This window comes from Lygodium microphyllum, chromosome 15 (genome assembly GCF_053477565.2).
Source record: "Lygodium microphyllum isolate KBCC chromosome 15, Lygodium_microphyllum_v1.1.10, whole genome shotgun sequence".
NCBI classification, from domain to species: Eukaryota; Viridiplantae; Streptophyta; class Polypodiopsida; order Schizaeales; family Lygodiaceae; genus Lygodium; species Lygodium microphyllum.
The window spans coordinates 11,784,029-11,802,408 of record NC_141149.1 but is presented as its reverse complement, the minus strand read 5'-3'; positions in this window follow the sequence as shown (position 1 = coordinate 11,802,408).

Sequence of the window (18,380 nt, the reverse complement as noted above, 5' to 3'; positions counted from 1 at the left end):
TGAAGCATAAGGATGATGTGTTTGATGCATTCAAATACTTCAAGAAACATGCTGAAAATGAATTGGGCTATTACATATCATGCTTGAGATCAGATGGAGGAGATGAATATGTCTCAAACTACTTTGATAGGTATCTTGCTAAACATGGGATCAGAAGACAGCTCACATGTAGTTATACACCGCAGCAAAACGGTGTTGCAGAGAGGAAAAACAGGGTTTTGATGGAGTCAGCTAGAGCTATGCTAAATGAAAAATGTCTACCAAATGGTTATTGGGCTGAAGCAGTGGTGATTGCTGTCTATGTGCTAAATCGAACCCCTACAGCAGGGATTCATGATGTCACTCCGTATGAACGGCTGTATGGTCATAAACCTGATATTTCACACTTGAAGGTATTTGGCAGCATTGCATATGTGCATATACCGGATGAGAAGAGGAAGAAATTGGATCCTAAGGCAGTGAAAAGTGTGTTTATAGGATATGCATAGGAAGGGAAAGCCTATAAGTGTTATGTACCTTCTACGCATGAGACACTCATAAGCAGAGATGTGGTATTTGATGAGTTAGCATCCTGGTATAGGAATCTTGTTGCAGTGCCTACTGATGGCTCACCCAGTATGAGTCATGCTAAAAATACTCCTGCAGAGAGTACTTCCATGAGTGGTCAGACAGGTGATGTATCATCTACAGTGAGTCCTTGGACAGGATGATTACAGAGTTGCACTACTGCATCCACTGACATGGATATGTCAGTGAGGGGGAGAACATATAAGGGAAAAGAAAAGGTTTTTGAAGATGCAACAGGTCCACTCACTACAGGTTATGATTCATCTAGCAGTGACAGCTTAGACAGTGAATTGGGGATTCCGTTTGTTATGACGCCAGGTGCTAGGCAGAGCCGTTATGTGCCGCCTCATGAGAGGCAAACTCACAGTGAGCCACAGCTCACGAGATCAGAGAGGGTCAGACGACCTGTTGACAGGTATACTTACACTGGATATTCAGCCCGTCATTATGCTTATATGATGAAAGTAACAGGTTTTAGAGAACCAAGTAAGTTTGATGAGGCAGTTGCAGATGAGAATTGGCGTGCTACTATGGATGAGGAATATTCAGCTTTGGCTGAAAATGGTACTTGGGACTTGGTACAGTTGCCTGAGGGCAAAACACCTATTGGATGCAAGTGGGTGTATAAGGTAAAATGTAAATCAGATGGATCATTGGAAAGATATAAGGCCAGGCTGGTTGCAAAAGGGTATGCGCAGCAGTATGGTCTTGATTATGAGGAGACTTTCAGCCCTGTAGCAAAGATGGCTACAGTTAGAATTGTGATTGCTTTGGCAGCAACTAGAGGCTGGAAACTATGGCAGATGGACGTAAAGAATGCATTTCTCAATGGAGAATTACAGGAAGAGGTTTAGATGGAACAGCCTGAAGGCTATGCACATCCAGAATTTCCAGCACATGTATGTCGGCAAGTTTTGTTTTTGAGCTTGAGGGGGAGTGTTAGAAATCAAGCTCACCGTCAGTGTGTCTTTATCTATGACCGACATCTATGACAGCTAGTGTGTGCAGCTGTCTACATGTGACTACATTAAATAAGTCGGGTTAGTAGTCAGTTAGTGACCTGACTAGAGTTAGTCTATCTAGTCTACACTTACACTAGGTCACTTTATCTTTGTAGTGTGTGTGCTTTTCATTTTTAGTGTGTGGAACATGATGGAATGACCTTGAGAGCCTGAAGGCTCAAGAAACTGGAGTTTTCATGTCTCTCTCTCTCTCAACTTTGAACAGATGTGTCTTCAAGAGATAAGTATATTACAGTGAATGATTAAAGGTTCAAGAGGTACTTCATGGTCAATCACAGGGGATTGAGAGAGAAGAATGTACGGGGGTTCAAGAGCTTAGACTCTGGAGATGGTAGAGATAAGAGAAGGGTTGAAGGTTTCAAGCCAAGTTCTTGAAGATGTTAATAGAGCTTCCAACTGCATGTCCTTAGCAAAGTTCACAAGAGTATTATCTCAAATGAAGCTTGTTTTCTTGACTATAAGAGCAATCACGAATTCTAAAATCAAGTACAGTATGCTGTCGTGTATCATAAACAACTTTGCATCCCATCATTCATACATGATGCCATATCATGAATCAACTTTGCATGATTACATTCAATGTAGACTATTAGGGACAAAAGCTTATGAGTCAATTACAAGGCTTGTAGGGCAAAGAGACTTACTTCAAGAGAGCTTCAAATTGAGTTTCTGATAAGGTTAAGTTACCATAGCCAAGAGATAAGAGAAAAAGCTTCTGTTAATTCAACTCAAAGCATCCATGAATGATCTACAAACATTGCCCTACCACAGGGGCACATAATACTTGCATATTTGACAAGATGTCTTCTATAGAGTAAGAAATGAATTAAAAGAACAATGTTGTAGCTAATTCTCTGAATATGCCTGAAGAAATCAGCCCCAAATCAACCCAAATATCTTTCAAAATTCACCTCTAATGATAGCATACACTTCCCCTAGCATGGTGTCGATGTGTTTGGTATCGAGAGTCTACCACGAGGGTAAGAGACGTCACGATGAAGGTAGATTCAGGGAGAGGAGTAAATGGAAGAGAAGGGGTTTGAAGAATTTGAAGACTTAGAAGAATACTCCCAAAAATAATTTAAAAATGTAAAAGAATACTAACAGAGATGAAGCCTGTTAGTTTCTTTTAGCATGATGAGAAAATATAACTATAATAGAAAAAAACGTGTATAAAATAATACATTCCACTATGCTACTCAGATCACCAAACTAATGCTTCCATTTGCTCCGAAAGGGGGGTAAAAAACCCATCACAGCTGGCCAAATTTCTGCCAGATCACTCCTTGTTCATCTCCCCCTTTGGAGTGCTATTCATTACCTGAAAATAATGATCGTGCGTCGCATGATTTCGTCAATCTCTCTTTTTACATAAAATCCTCTCAAATTGGCTGAAAGCTACATGCTTTCTTTTACATGTCATCCTAATCTAGAAGTTGTCTATAGTTTTATGGATTTTTTACAAGATATAATATCTAAAATATCAAAAATTGGCTAAAACTTGTCTAAAAATCTAATATTTTGGAACCATGAACACTAACACTAATATCTAAAATGGCATTGTCTTTCTAAATCAATAAGAAAGCCACACTCTAGATTTTCTTACATGGTGTGTGCGTAGCGGCATGACATCCATCCCCTCCTAACCTACACATCCTCTGACATGTGCCAAAGTCTTACGGATCTGCAGTGTTAGAAAAAGTATCTTGTGCCATGTCAATGTCTTCATCTTCTGCCTCTTCTTCTTCCTCTATGTCTTCATGCTCTTGAATTATATCCAAGTCTTCTAACTCATATGTTGAACTTTCTCTCTCTTCGTTAGAAGAGCTTGATTCTTTTTCCAGCTATGAGTATCTTCATGCTTGTTCCATCCAAGCCAATAAATATGTGGCATTGTCATGAACGACCTTTACCACATACGGGCCAAATCAACACTTTACTATCTTCCTAGAAGTAATGAATTGATTGTCTAGGCTGCTATCATATACAAGCACCCAATCATTTTCTTGAATTGCTCTTGGCCGAAGTCGATATCTCTTAGCAAATCTTCTTTTGTTATTTAGTCTTGTTGTCTTTAGCTTCTCAATAGCTCTTTGAACATCTTCGAGCCTTCTTTCTAGTTGCCATATGCGCAAAGTCAGCAACTCTTCTCTACTAATGCCTTCATTCCAAGGTAGAAGACTCCATGTGAGAATAGATTCTTCAATTGGCATAATTGGTTGTTTTCCATGCATAAGTTTAGTGGCATATAGCCAATCACTGTACTACGAGTAGTCCGGTCAGGCCATAATGCAAAAGGTAGCATTTTAGGCCATTCTTTGATCTTTCCTCTACAAGAATTTGCTAGAGCTTTGAGAATAGGCTAGTGCCCTCTCTCACTTTTCCCATTGCCTTCAGGATTGTAGGCTGATGTTAAAGCCAACTTAATACCCAATTGAGCAAAGAAGTTGTGTGCCTCATCGGCATCCAATTCTTCTCTATCTGCGGTTATCTTGCCAATAGAGCCATATCTGTAAAATACTTATTCAAGCAAAAAGCGACAAAGAGCTTGAGTGTTCTTGGTTGTTAAACCTTTACCTTGAACTTGATTGGTTAGATCCTCTCTTGCAAGCACTAAATATTGTATATTCCATATTCATGTAGGCATAGTTATAAGATCAATAACCAATCTATAATGTATAGACAAAGGATAAGTTGGTTGTAACACATCTCGATGCTTCACCAAAGAATGCATCTGACACACATAACAAGTTTCAACAAAATATGCTATGTCCCGATAGATGTTTTGCCACCAATATTTTTCTTTGACTTTACTAAAGGTTCCCCATATGCCTCTATGGCCAGCCCACAGGCTTTCATGAAATTCTTTCATTACCTATTGTTGCAATCTTTTGTTACCTAAAGCTTGGATAGCAGGCGCTCCTTTCTTCTTCTTTGTGTGCTTTCATAGATGCCCTTCTTTAAGAAAAAATCCATAAGCTTTCCTCTTAATATGCTTGAACTCTTCATCAATCCAAGACTCCTTCTTCATTGTGCTCAAATATTGGCCCCAATCTTTAGCCAATCTTCTTCATGATCTTTTTCAAGGAAATGCACTAGAACTTAAGCAATGCAATGAGCATGATGGCTTCTAGTTGACCACTCTTCTTCCATGGATAAATCTTTGATCTTTGTTGCTATATGTTTATTTACAGTTGTATCTTTTCCTATTCTTACTATACTTAATGATATACCATTAAAAAGATCAACTTCACCTGCAAGATTCAGCTTTGGGTTTGTATATGCAGCAACTGAAAAGGTACTTTCAACAGCCATGGAATGAAATTAAGCAAGTATAGATTCTTTAGCTTCATCTTCTTCCATCAGCTCTTCTTCATTGTCATATCTTGCACGTGATAGCATGTCAGCAACTGGATTTGCCTTTCCTACAATATGCTTTAATTCAGGGTTGAGAGATTTAATATATGCAATCCATCTTAGCATAGCAATGTCAGGTGTAGAGGAGTTGGAAATCATGCCCAAGAGTGCAAGACAATCAGTTTCTACCACTATAGAAGCACCTATAAATTATTCACGATCACACTTTAATGTTGTTACAACTCCCCACAATTCCCTTTTTACTTGTGCATACCATCTTTGATGTTCATTGAGAACCTTTGCTCCAAAACGAATTGCATACCTATTACCTTCAAGGACTTCTTGGCCAATAGCCCATCCTATCCCAATGGGACTTCTATCCACAGTAAGGATGATGGGTTGACCATTTGAATAGCCTGCCCTTTTGAGAGTGGGGGCTGAGAGTATGCTCTTTTCCGCAAGAGATTCTTTGGCCTTTTCTTAATAATTGATAAAGTTTTTTGGCAACATGAGCAAAATGTGGTATCCATATGAGATAGAGTACACGTGCGCCAAGAAATCTTCTCACCTCTGAAATTTTTTTGCATTTTTCTTGCATTCTGTTGATGGCATCTATCTTGATTGGTGAAGGTTTACATCCATAGGGGCCACACAGATGTCCGCGACCAATAGGACTTCTTCTACTCCAAAAATTGACTTAGCTCCATAAAGGGTAAGATGTACCTCTTCTAGCATTGTCAAAATCCTATCACAATCATGAATATGGTTAACTACAAATGTCCTGCAGCCATCTTCCTTAAGCTCCTCATTCTTTTCATTGACTTCACATCCCTTGATAGGTACATCATCAAGAAATGGAAGAGAAAAGTTGTGGAATAAGTTCCCTTAAGACTTTGTACATGGCATTCATCAAATAGGCTATGGAGTTTGTTGCACCTTGTGGTAGAGTGCATATGCGAACCAATCCAAGAGGTGTCTTCATTGTGGTAATGTCTTGGCTTTCTAATGAAACCTAAAATTGGTCATATCTTGAATATAGGTCGCCCATAGAATAAATTGATCTACTTGCAAAAGCTTTAACAAACTTGTCAACAATTGGAGCCGGGCCAAAATTTTGGATTGTGACACGATTAATAGGTTGTAGATCTTGAATGAATTGTAAAGATCCATTTTTCTTGGGCGTAGCAAACCATCGATTTGAGTAAGGTGCTGAAGAAGGTTCTAAAATCTTCATTCTGATCTTCTCATTTAGAGGTTCAAATAATTTGGCCAAATACGCCCTTGCAAAAGGAATAGGATTGAGGTTCCAAGGCACATGTGGGATTATTGATGGGACCTAAAATGGGCCGACAAGCACTAGCCGGGACCTCATGCCCTCAACAGAAAACCCCACCACACCACACGGCCTTGTGGGCCAGGAGCGTTTGTTGAGGGATACACTATTTTAAATACTAATCACTGCGCGTTTATAGTCTGTAATCCAATGGATGTTCCCTTTCCCTGTATCCTCAGAGGGACATTATACATATATCGGCATTAAATGCCACACATTACACACACAAGGGCACCTCATCGACTGATTGTCGTGGCCCTACTGCAGCTCTTCTACATCTTGGGGATTGGCCCCTCGATGCCTGCTTCCACACATAGACACATTCGAAACAAAATCCCCTCTTAGTGCCAATATATTTAACGTTCCAAGAATGCACTTATCCTCACTTATCCATCTCCATTTTACCCACTGTCTAAACCTATAGCCGAGTTGCTCACTCTCTCTCTACGTGGGTCAAGTCCTAGAAAAACCAAATGCTATGCATTTAGGAACTTGTAATTGATACCATTTAACGATGCTTAATGCAAATGTGTATATGATTAACTGCTCAGATGATTGAAACAGCCTCGTGCATTGTGCAAATCCATTCTTTTCATGTTTTCATACACTAACGCCTAATTGTTGCGATGAGAGAAGACACTGAACCTTACACTCGTGCTATACTTCCCTTTATTTAACTTAACGTCATCCTATATAAATAATGCACAAATACATCAAAATTTATATTATATTTTAGTACTCAAACTTCCCTCCTCCCCTACCGTTTAAGGTTTTGCCTCGTTGCATAGGTAAAGGGGTGATTTTATGTGTATTTCACACGAAATAAACACTAAATACTCACAAAAATATATAAATGGGGATACCCTGAGGCAAACCCTCATGATTTATCCTCATTATAAACTCACAGAAACATCCATAATTTTCCTTGTCCGTTCCCTATTTTCCCCCTTTTAAAAAGCATTGTTCCTATTTTTTCTTATTTACTATCAATAAAAATGGAAGAAAATTAGCATTATTTTAGAGCTGTGGCTCTTGAGTCTTTAAAGAGCAAACATGTAGATTTTATTGGTGTTTTGTTTCATGCTTTTCCCATTTTAAGTCCAAAAACTCAATTTTACTCTAAAAACCATGTTTTTTGGGTTCTTTCCCATTTATTTTCCACACTTTAAGTGTATATTTTCTTATTTTTTAATTATGAAAGACTAAAACCAGTAGCAAACAACTTGTCCCCATCAATTTTCAACCCATATGAACATTGCTAACCTCATCAAATGCAAAAAAAGAGCCATTTTCTTTGTAAAAATGTCATTACCATGTATTTTTTATTATTTTGGGTTTTGAAACTTATTGCGGGTCTACAAATCAGGCCCCGATGCTCAGCCCGCCTCCACACTGCCATCTTCAACCCACCTTTGGTTTAGAAGCAATCTGGTACCATGCCGGACGAGCATTCATCAACCGGGCTTCAATCTTCTTCACACACAAGAACTGCCCCTTGCAGGAGAGAGAGGGAGGAGAGAGAAAGATAAAAATGAGATTTTTAAATCCTCCATTAAAACAGGCAAGCTTGCAACCATCTTGTTTCTCTCCCTGCCCTGATTGAAAATCTCCCTCTCTCTCTCCAAACAGCTTTGAATCGAAGAGACAATGAGCAAAAATGAGGAGGTGCATTGGCATTTCCCTCTGTTTGACAGTTTTTGCATTAGTTTCAAGGCTTTTATTGAGCCGAAGGTTTAAAAGATTAAAAAAACTGGTTCATCTTTTTTTGTTCACATTGTCTTGCAAGTGGATTTTTCAATTTTGAAGGCCCAAACGAACTCCGATTTGCAATCCGATTGGACAGACGGCTTTGTGGCATCGAAATCCATCAACTTGGCCTCTCCCACATAGTTTACAACTTCCTGATCCGGTAGCTGATTTATAACATCGAACCTTGCAGGGATTAAATGGAGGGTCAAACGACCTCCAATTGATGAACTGAGACTTGTGTTGGATTCCTGATGTTGAAATGCATCTAGGAAAAATCTAGCTTCGCCATCCACCACCATTTGATTTTCCATGAAAATTGGCTCTTTAACACCTCTCGGGCACTTTTTGGCTCCAAAACGAGCTTCAACGCTTCAAGAATGGGTATAAATCAGGTCCTAAAATCCAACTCTCATTGGCGACCACGGGATAGGGTGACTCAGCTCGTCGAATCCCACAAATGAATTTGCACATAAACACAACCACAAAGAGCATCAAGCTGATACAAAATAGATACACAACAAAACATATTATAGCTCTCACCCTATCCCCTTGTCAAACCCAAGGCATGAAATCCACGAGGAGTAGGCCTAGCATAATCTGTCAGAAAGTCAAAAGCTAGTCACTAACCAACTGTGCTAACACAGTCAAGCTAAAAAGAACCAGTAAAGAGGTCATCCTTAGTGGTGGTCTGAGCTACCTACCGAACTAAGGACAACTCAACTAGGAGCTCCTACTAGGTGAGGACTCCTATAGCTGAATCAACAAATATTATATGTTAGCACATTGGGTGTTTAGCCTCTTATTTTCCATACTCGGGTGTGTAAAAAGGAGGGAGCTGAGTATAGTGACCCAAGGAGAGCAAGGCATCGGCCCTAGGTCCTATCTCGGTACCCAAGAGCCTACCAAGCCCGTGCAAGGCGACACTTAATCCTTTTCTAACGCTCACTTTTATTTTTGCTCCAAATTCTTGTATTCTTTATTTTTCAACTAGATGCCACCTCTAGGAAGACAAGGCATCAGCCTCGGGTCTGACTCGTCCCCAGGAACCTACTTGGCCCTCGCAAGGTGATAAACAACAGCTCACATATTTTTCTTTCTTTCCATTTCTATTTTTATAGGGGTTAGAACCCCTTTTTACACACCTCCGTATATTCATATATTGTCTTCCAGATATTTAGGGTTTTGTCTCTTTCCATCACTATTTGAGTAGGCTTCTCTACCTGCCTCACAACTAGCAGGAACTCCCAAAATGGCCACCTAGCAGGTCAGCAGAATAGGGTCACTAGAATTCCCATCTAAAACAGGTCTAATAATGCTTGACAATGCCTTGCAGAAGGTAACGACTACTCAGACCTCCCCCAGACGACATACAGAGCCTAATCCTGGGGCTTCATGCCTTGATTGCTGATCTCCAATAAGAAAAGAAATCCCCCACAAGTACACAGACACATATAGCATGACAAGATAGATACACATAAAGGAGAGATATCACCTAGATAGGGCCACAAGAAGCTTTAGCGCAACAAAAGGCTCCCTTCAAGCTCTTCTTTGAATCTATCTGGTGGTACATGACTAAAACAGAAAACTATTAGTTGCACCCGCACTAGACAGACAAATGGCCCTCTTGGCCTAATGAAATAGAACATTTCACTACAAACTAACTGGCCCTCTTGGCCTAAAATGGATAGTTCATTATAATCCATGCAATATATGATCTCCTTGGCATATACAGTACATCCTATCAAAGTAATCAAGATACCAAGGATAGCATAAAATAGGAGGACTAGCCTCATTCTACTCATGTGAGTCAGCTAAAAGCTTGATCCACACTCTTTGTAGATCCACTAGCCCAAGCTTTTCTAGTGATATCTCACTAATAATGGCCATCTCTTCTTGGGTACTATGAGCTGAATGAATGACATCATTAGGTTGATATATCTCATCCCCTTGGTCGTCATTCAAATGGATCGCTTGTCCCAACTTTCCAGTAACTCCTCCTAGAGGGAGAATCATGGATTTATGATCATTCAACTCTTCTCTAATTGGACCATTACATATGTCAATGATACGATTCAAACTAGACAGAGCTTGAAGCCTAGACCCATCACATAGATGCATCTCAGGGCGGCGGTGTCGTATTGCTGCGCATTCGAGGTGTGAAATCCACCCAAAAGTTGTGTGTGTGGGAGTTGATATTTTGTACATACTTAGTTGTTATGTTTGCATCTTTATTTTGCGTGGTAATATAGTAAAGAGGGGTCTTTTACTACCTTTTCTTTCAGCTGGGGTTGCACCTGATAGGTCCTCCTTCAATAATGGTGGGCATGAAGGGATGCTTTCAGCCTATGTTGAGCAGGGTCAAGGTGTGAAGGCATTATAATTATACAAACAAATGCAAGATGAGGGCATCTCACCAGATGCTATAACTTTGGCCTGGATTTTTGAGAGCATGTGGAAACATTGGAAATACAACTAAGGGGCCATAGATAAAGGCCATGAATTACATAATGAGGTCGCTTTTAGAGGGCCTATTGAGGAAGGACTATTTTTGAAAGGGGCTTTTTGGGGGGAAAAAGGCTTAATGGAAAAGAGTGCAGAGAAAAAGCAAGGGATTTTTTTCGTCAATCGAAAGAGAAGGGGAGGGAAATCTCTGCAACTTCAGAAGGAAATCAGAGAGGAAGAACAGGGGGGAATGTAATCCTGATCGAAGAGGAAAACGTCAACTATGTTGGTGTGGAAGCGAGGTTGAAGGGAGAAATCAGAAGGGAAAGCAATAATTACATCATGGAATTGACATTTGGAAATTCCAAGAATTTTGCCTAAGGTGAATTCAATTTCTCTTCCCAGAATTCATTTTTCTAGGATCGGTTACAGATTCTATGTCAGACTACAATTTGTAGCATGGCTACTTGCCTTTCTTCTTTCCTTCGGTCTTCTTTGTTTGTGGCAAATCTTCCATCTCTTGATCTAGGGTTATACTTTCAGCAAGATTTGGTATTTCAAGCGTTCTTCTAGTTACCCATTTCGGATTGCCAAAAGAGGAAGGCCCTGGTTCATATTCTTTTCTTCTCTTTTCTTCATTCAAGACTTATTTATGATTGACATCAGCCAAATGTGCAAAGGCAGAAAAAGAATCTACCGGTTCTTTCCAACCAGTTATTCCTGGAATGCATTGACTCGCATTAGCCAAATATTCTTTGGCTACTTTACCACGTTCCATTTGATCTAGTGCCTGTATCCATACTTTAAATTGCATATTATCTTTACATGCTTTCAAATTTGATTTAGTTGGCTCAATTTGCAGCCATTAGGTAGCTGCATCAGTTGCATAGGCATTCTTTATAGCCAAATCTTCTAATCTTTTCTTCATTCTAGCATTGCCAAAATTTGGCTCCAGTGGAAGACTACTTTCAGCTACATGAATTTTTCCGTCTTTCCAAAAGACGAGCTTCTATGCTTCAGCCTCATGGAAGGAAAAACACTCCCTCTTGTCATGTTGTTGGCTATCACACCAAACACATTGCCTCTTAAAGCCTTCTCTCATGGGTCTTTGGGTTGATGATCGTCCTTGTTCTTCAACTTTGACATCCAGCTTCTCCACCTTGGAATTAATTTCTATAAGATTCAGATGAAGGTCATGCATGCTTTTAATGAGTTCATCCATGACATCATTTTTAGAAGGAACAAAAGAAGAAAGAGTTGGTTGATTAGTCAAAGGAATAGGGGATTTTGAAGGTGGAACAAGTTCCATCAATGGAGTTGTTGAAGTTGAAGTAGAGCCCAATCTTAGCCGCATCCGCTCTCTTGGAGCAATCATGTTAACTACATCAATAACATCTGTCCATGTAGTCTTGACTCCTGATTCGGAGGTAGCATCTTCTAGACGATCAACAAGCTTCTCTTGCAGAATGGAATCTACAGTCTTAAGGAATAATTCAATCTTCTAACCTTCCATACTTTGTTGGTCTTCATCATCTAGTTATCCAAATTTACTTTCAAACTCATGGTATAAAGCTGTTGCAGGTAAACCTTTGTTGGGTTTCTCAACCCAATCAATGAAACTTTTCTTTGTCATTAGGCCTGAGTCTTCTAAGAAGAATTCTTTGTGTAAGGCTTTTTCGAATGCAGCCCAATCTGCATCTTGCCAAAAAAGACCATGGAATCTTCCTTGAAGACCATGCTTGGCTAGTCTGGCAAAATAGCGACTCCATGCATGTTGCGGTACACCAAAGAATAGCATTTTCTAAAGATACAAGCAAATGAAAATAGAGACATTTTGACCACTAAATTATTTTACTTCCCACCCAACTTCCTCTAGGGCCTTGATAGATGTGGAATCAATCTTCTCTTCACCCTGCCTTTGTTGTTGTTGTTGTTCAAACATTTGAATTTGTTGTTTCTAAGTCTGCTACAGTATGCATACCAATTGTTATAGAGTATCTCCTAGAGAATCCCACATCTTGGAGTTCTCTTACACTGACCTTCACGTCGGGTTCACCAATGTCACAACGCGTAGGGTTGAAGGTCACCACAGGGGTTTGGCAAGAAAACCGGACAAGATAGATGGAGATGTGTCTTCAAGAGATAAGTAGAATACACAAGAGGTACTTCATGGTCAATCACAGGAATTGAGAGAGAAGAATGTATGGGGGTTCAAGAGCTTAGACTTCGGAGATGGTAGAGATAAGAGAAGGGTTGAAGGTTTCAAGCCAAGTTCTTGAAGATGTTAATAGAGCTTCCAACTGCATGTCCTTAGCAAAGATCACAAGAGTATTATCTCAAATCAAGCTTGTTTTCTTAACTGTAAGAGCAATCACAAATTATAAAATCAAGTACAGTATGTTGTCGTGTATCATAAACAACTCTGCATCCCATCATTCATACATGATGCCATATCATGAATCAACTTTGCATGATTACATTCAATGTAGACTATTCGGGACAAAAGCTTATGAGTCAATTACAAGGCTTGTAGGGCAAAGAGACTTACTTCAAGAGAGCTTCAAATTGAGTTCCTGATAAGGATAAGTTATCACACCCAAGAAATAAGAGAAAAAGCTCATGTTAATTCAACTCAAAGCATCCATGAATGATCTACAAACATTGCCCTACCATAGGGACAGATAATACTTGCATATTTGACAAGATGTCTTTTGTAGAGTAAGAAATGAATTAAAAGAACAATGATGTAGCTAATTCTCTGAATATGGCTGAAGATATCAGCCCCAAATCAACCCAAATATCTTCCAAAATTCACCTCTGTTGAAAGTATAAACTGCCCCTATGGTGTCAAGAGTCCACCACGAGGGTAAGAGTCAACAGGGTGAAGGTAGATTTAGGGAGAGGAATAGACGAAAGATAATGTGTTCGAAGAAATTGAAGACTTAGAAGAATACTCCCAAAAAGAATTTAAAAATGTATAAGAATACTAACAAAGATTAAGCCTATCAGTTTCTTTCAGCACTATAAGAAGATATAACACTAATACACAAAAACGTGTATAAAATAATACATTATTTTATGCTGCTCAGATCACCAATTTGATGCTTCCATTGGCTCTGAAGAGGGGTAAAATACTAGCACACTTGGCCATATTTTTACCAAATCACTCTTTGTTCATCTCCCCCTTCGAAGTGTTGTTCACTGCCTGAAAACAATGATCGGGCGTCGCACGATTTCGTCAATCTCTCTTTTTACATAAAATCCTCTCAAATTGACTGAAAGATATATGCTTTCTTTTACATGTCATCCTAATCTAGAAGTTTTCTACATTTTTATGGAGTTTTTACAAAAGATAATATCTAAAATATAAAAAATTGGCTAGAACTTGTCCAAAAATCTAATATTTTTGAACCAGGGATACTAACACTAATGTCTAAAATGGCATTGTCCCTCTAAATAAAAAAGAAAGCCACACTCTAGATTTTTTTTCATGGTGTGCATGTAGCGGCATGCCAAGGGTGGTCGTTCCTCAAGTTCCACCATGGTTTGGCCCTTTACATGACATTTTACAAAGGGTTCTACATTTGTCATCTATTATGTTGATGTCTCAGTGAGATAATTCAATTACTTAACATTTTGTATCCATAAGAGAAGTATTTTGAGATGGTGGATGGATGGTGCCTACAAGAAATGTCTCCCACTTACCCTTAGTTGTAGGAACCCACCTTTCTAAATTCAAAACCCTAGACTTTTTGCATTTTTACCTATAAAAAGGGTGTCTTCTTTTCCTTTTTCTTTTATGGGTTACATCCAAAATATGCTAAACATCTCGAAGATATGATGATGTGCTCTTCTTCTCCTTTCTTTTTCTCCTCATATGATTGGCGTTCTTGCTTGACCATTTTGGGGATTCTGTATCTTCTCTCTACCTGAGCAGTGATGGCCACATTATTGTGTAACAAATACATGAGGACGATTATGATGCAATAATTATTTGCTCATTTGTTGTCTTTCTATAGTTTGTATTACCACTTAATCTCATTATGCCTTCTTTAAGGCTGAAAATTTGTATATGCATTGTTACTGCTATCGGTCTTATAAGATCACTTATGGACTCTTTAACTTCATGATATTAAGTTTAACTTGTTGTAATGCTTTGAGGTAACACACACATATATACATGCATCCACACACATATACATGATGAGTTATAGAGAGAGAGAGAGTGAGAGAGAGAGAGAGAGAGAGAGAGAGAGAGAGAGAGAGAGAGAGAGAGAGAGAGAGAGAGAGAGAGAGAGAGAGAGAGAACCCATGTATATCATGTGCATGTAGATGGAGTCTAATTTGACAATTTATATCATTATGGGCAATTATTCTTTATGAAAGGTGTTCATGTATTACAACCAAGCTTTTAGAAAGTGCTATTGATAAAGGTATTTACTTGGACATGCTTCATCTCTCACACCATGTACCGTTCATATGTCTTTGTTTCAAGGTGATCCTCATGCCCTAGGCTAGTCTCACTTCCTTGAGAGCTAGCTCTACACAGAATATTAGGATTATTAGTCATATTTATAATATTAAATATTTTAATATTATTTATTAACATGTCATGTATTAGGTCTTTATGTAAGCTAAACTTTAATAGTATATTATGTTTACTATTATGTGTGGTGTAATGTCTATTTAGTAAATCGATACTCCATGTCCTATAAGATAGTAAACATGGATATCAAGGATTTGTCCCTACAAGGGTTTTTCCCCCGTACACTCATTTGTAAATATCTTATTACAATTCTCTACACTTGTTAGTATATCCTTTGGAATGCATGATAAAATATACCAATGCTAACATGCATTTTGATGGCAGGGCTTGACATCTAAAAATATTATCACTTGTATTTTCATTAGAGATTTTGTCAGTGTTTCCTTCATTTGTTCCAGTCACTTTCAAGTATACCAAATCTAATGCTTTAGAAAATAATCATGAACAAAGTGTAAACAAAGTACATAATTGAGAAGACCACAAGAGTGTCAAGAATGTAACCATTTTGCAAAGCATGAGGAAGAGAATGCACCATTTTTTGTACCATGGCAATATCAAGGGAGTTTGGCAGGCAAGCTAAGAGCTAGATCAAGTTGTAGGCTTTGTTGAGATGGCAGAATGTACATTGATCCTATTTGAGGGGCAAGGAAGAGTAAATAAGGAGACAAGGAAGCTATTGAATGTGATGAGGGAGATGATGATATTTGAAGCCTACAAGTAGTGTAATGAGTGTCTTTTTGGCAGCCTAAGAAACTCGACGATATTCAATGAGATGTGGCCAAGGTTAAGAAGGAAATGCAACATTGTTAGCAAGATTACATACTAGTGGTGATCATGTACCCTTAGATGTGATTCACCATTGTCACCTATGTTTACTACTTTGATAATAATAATTCTCCTCGACTAATCACATGAGCTTCAATGGAGTCTATGAATGATAAAATTGGAACTTCACAAGTTGTTTGCATAGTCAATCTTGAGAGTTTAATATACCCAAGATGCCACCACTTTGAAGTATTATTGATGAATTTGAGTGTACTTAACATAAACATTTGAGATTATAAGTTCATGTAGATGATAACTTAAGAGGTCTTATCGCTTGGCTAATCCCCTAAAAATAGATTTTATAGTTTAAACCACTTATTATTGAAATGAAAGTGGTGATCTATATCAAATAAATGGCCAACACACAAATAAGTAGTGGATTAAACCCATATAGAGCTCAATACATTGGTGGGTATAGCACTCATATAGCATAAAATGGATGTGAATTTCAAGCAGGTAAATGCAAGAAGCTATAACTTTTACACACACACACACACACACACGTGCACACACACGCATGCACGCACACACACACACACACATGCACGCACGCACGCACACACACACACACACAATACAAAAATAGAATTTTTAAAAACCCAAAGAAAAAGAGCACCAGATACACACATTGGGTACAATATCTACCCATGCATTAACATGGCCCTCCTCAATAAATATTTTAGTTGAATTAGTGAAGCTTGCCAGAAAAATCCCTTTTACAAGATAGTAAGCAAGGTTTTATAATATCCTTGCAAACAAATCTAAGTTTTTGGACTTTCATATCAATTATCAAATAGTGGATATTTCGAGGCTAAATGCTTGATAAGAAAAATAATGATCCACTAACAGGTATTTAATAAATATCATTGACCAAGGACATTGCAAAATGGATTAATTGGTATGCTTTCAAAATAAATAATAATACCATATTAGAGAATTTAGGAATCTCCCAAGTTCCACTTCTAAATAAGGAGTAAAGATTTGACCAAGTGGCTAAATCTTAACCCCATATTTTGAGAGTGGGACTACGAGGGATAGCTTATATAGTATCTAGGGAAAATTTCATCTTCAAGTAAGGGGATAAGATTTGACCATGTGTCCAAATATTAATCACATTAGGAATTTCCAAAATTTATGAAAATTTCCAAATTCCTGAATATGTGGTTTAATCTTGATAACACTATATACTACAACAAATATTTAAAAAATAAAAAATTGAGTGATTGCTCTACCTCAGCTTATGTTTCTCTACATATTTATTGACTGCAACAACAAAATTTTTAAAATTTGAGCACCATTAGAAAAAGCTTATGTACATACTTGGAAAAGAAAGTATAGTGGGGGACAATTGAATTACACTTTTACCCTTGCTCTTTTCTTCTTATTTTTCCTAATACTTGTGTTTAAGGCTTATGATAAGAGTTTTGTCTTAGTTTAAATCCCTCTAATTAGTGCTTTGTTTCTTGTAGTAGTTAAACTTCTTCTCTTAAGTTTCACCCTTCAAGCCTCTCCAATCATCATCGTATGGAAATTATTTTGTTTAGTGAAATAACTTCATTATACCTCATGAGAAAGTATATGTTAAGAAGAGAACTAGACGAGAAGAAAGATGATAAAAAAATACAAGAAGAAGAGAAAATGAAAATACAACCATGAAAGATGAGAGCGAGAAGGTGAAGATGAAAGAGTCAATGAAAGAAGCTTGGTCACCAAAGCTTCATCAAAGTACTCCCATAAATTGTTGGAGGTAAAGGTGTCTATGCCTAGCCACCCGTATTTTACTACACTGCAGTACCCGCACACATATACAGTAGAAGTGGTAGGCACCCATCATTGTCACTACATTCTTTATTCTTTCAATGACATTTGAATAAAATAAAGGCTAGTCACACATTGTGGCTATTCAAGTTCCCACGTCCTCTCTCTCTCTCTCTCTCTCTTACTTCTTTCACCATAGCTTTTGTTTCCACTTACATGCTTCCACTTTGAGCTCACTCCCTTAAATTGGCATCAGAGCCAACCATTCAAGGAGATTCTTCATCCTTTTCTTTAGCCCACTAGATTCAAAGCTTCAAGTTAAGATTTCATGGTAGCCATTGTTTCTTTTAGATATGTAGAGTCTTTCTATCTTTCAAACTTATTCCAGCTTGCTCCCTACTTGTTGAGGAGCTTCCAAAGGCTTAGTTAATCCTTGTTGAGTTCTCATTGAGTTGCATTTCAACCATTTTATCTAATTTTGGATATAGAGCATGTTGTAGAAGTGGTGGATAACTATGGCAGCATGATAGCATTATCATATTTTGGCCATAACTTTTGCATACGGTATTGCATTTAGGCATTCTATAGATAGAAATGAAGAGCACAATGAGATCTAAAAATTTGGGCACTCACAAAGTGAATATTATTTATTTAAAAAAATCATATACCTTTTGTGATTTGATGCTTTGAGGGGCTTGATATTGATGTTCCAATGTTAGTTTAACACTTGGGGATGCTTGTTGACATGTGTCTTGGAATGCTTTTGGGCTTCAATTGAGCC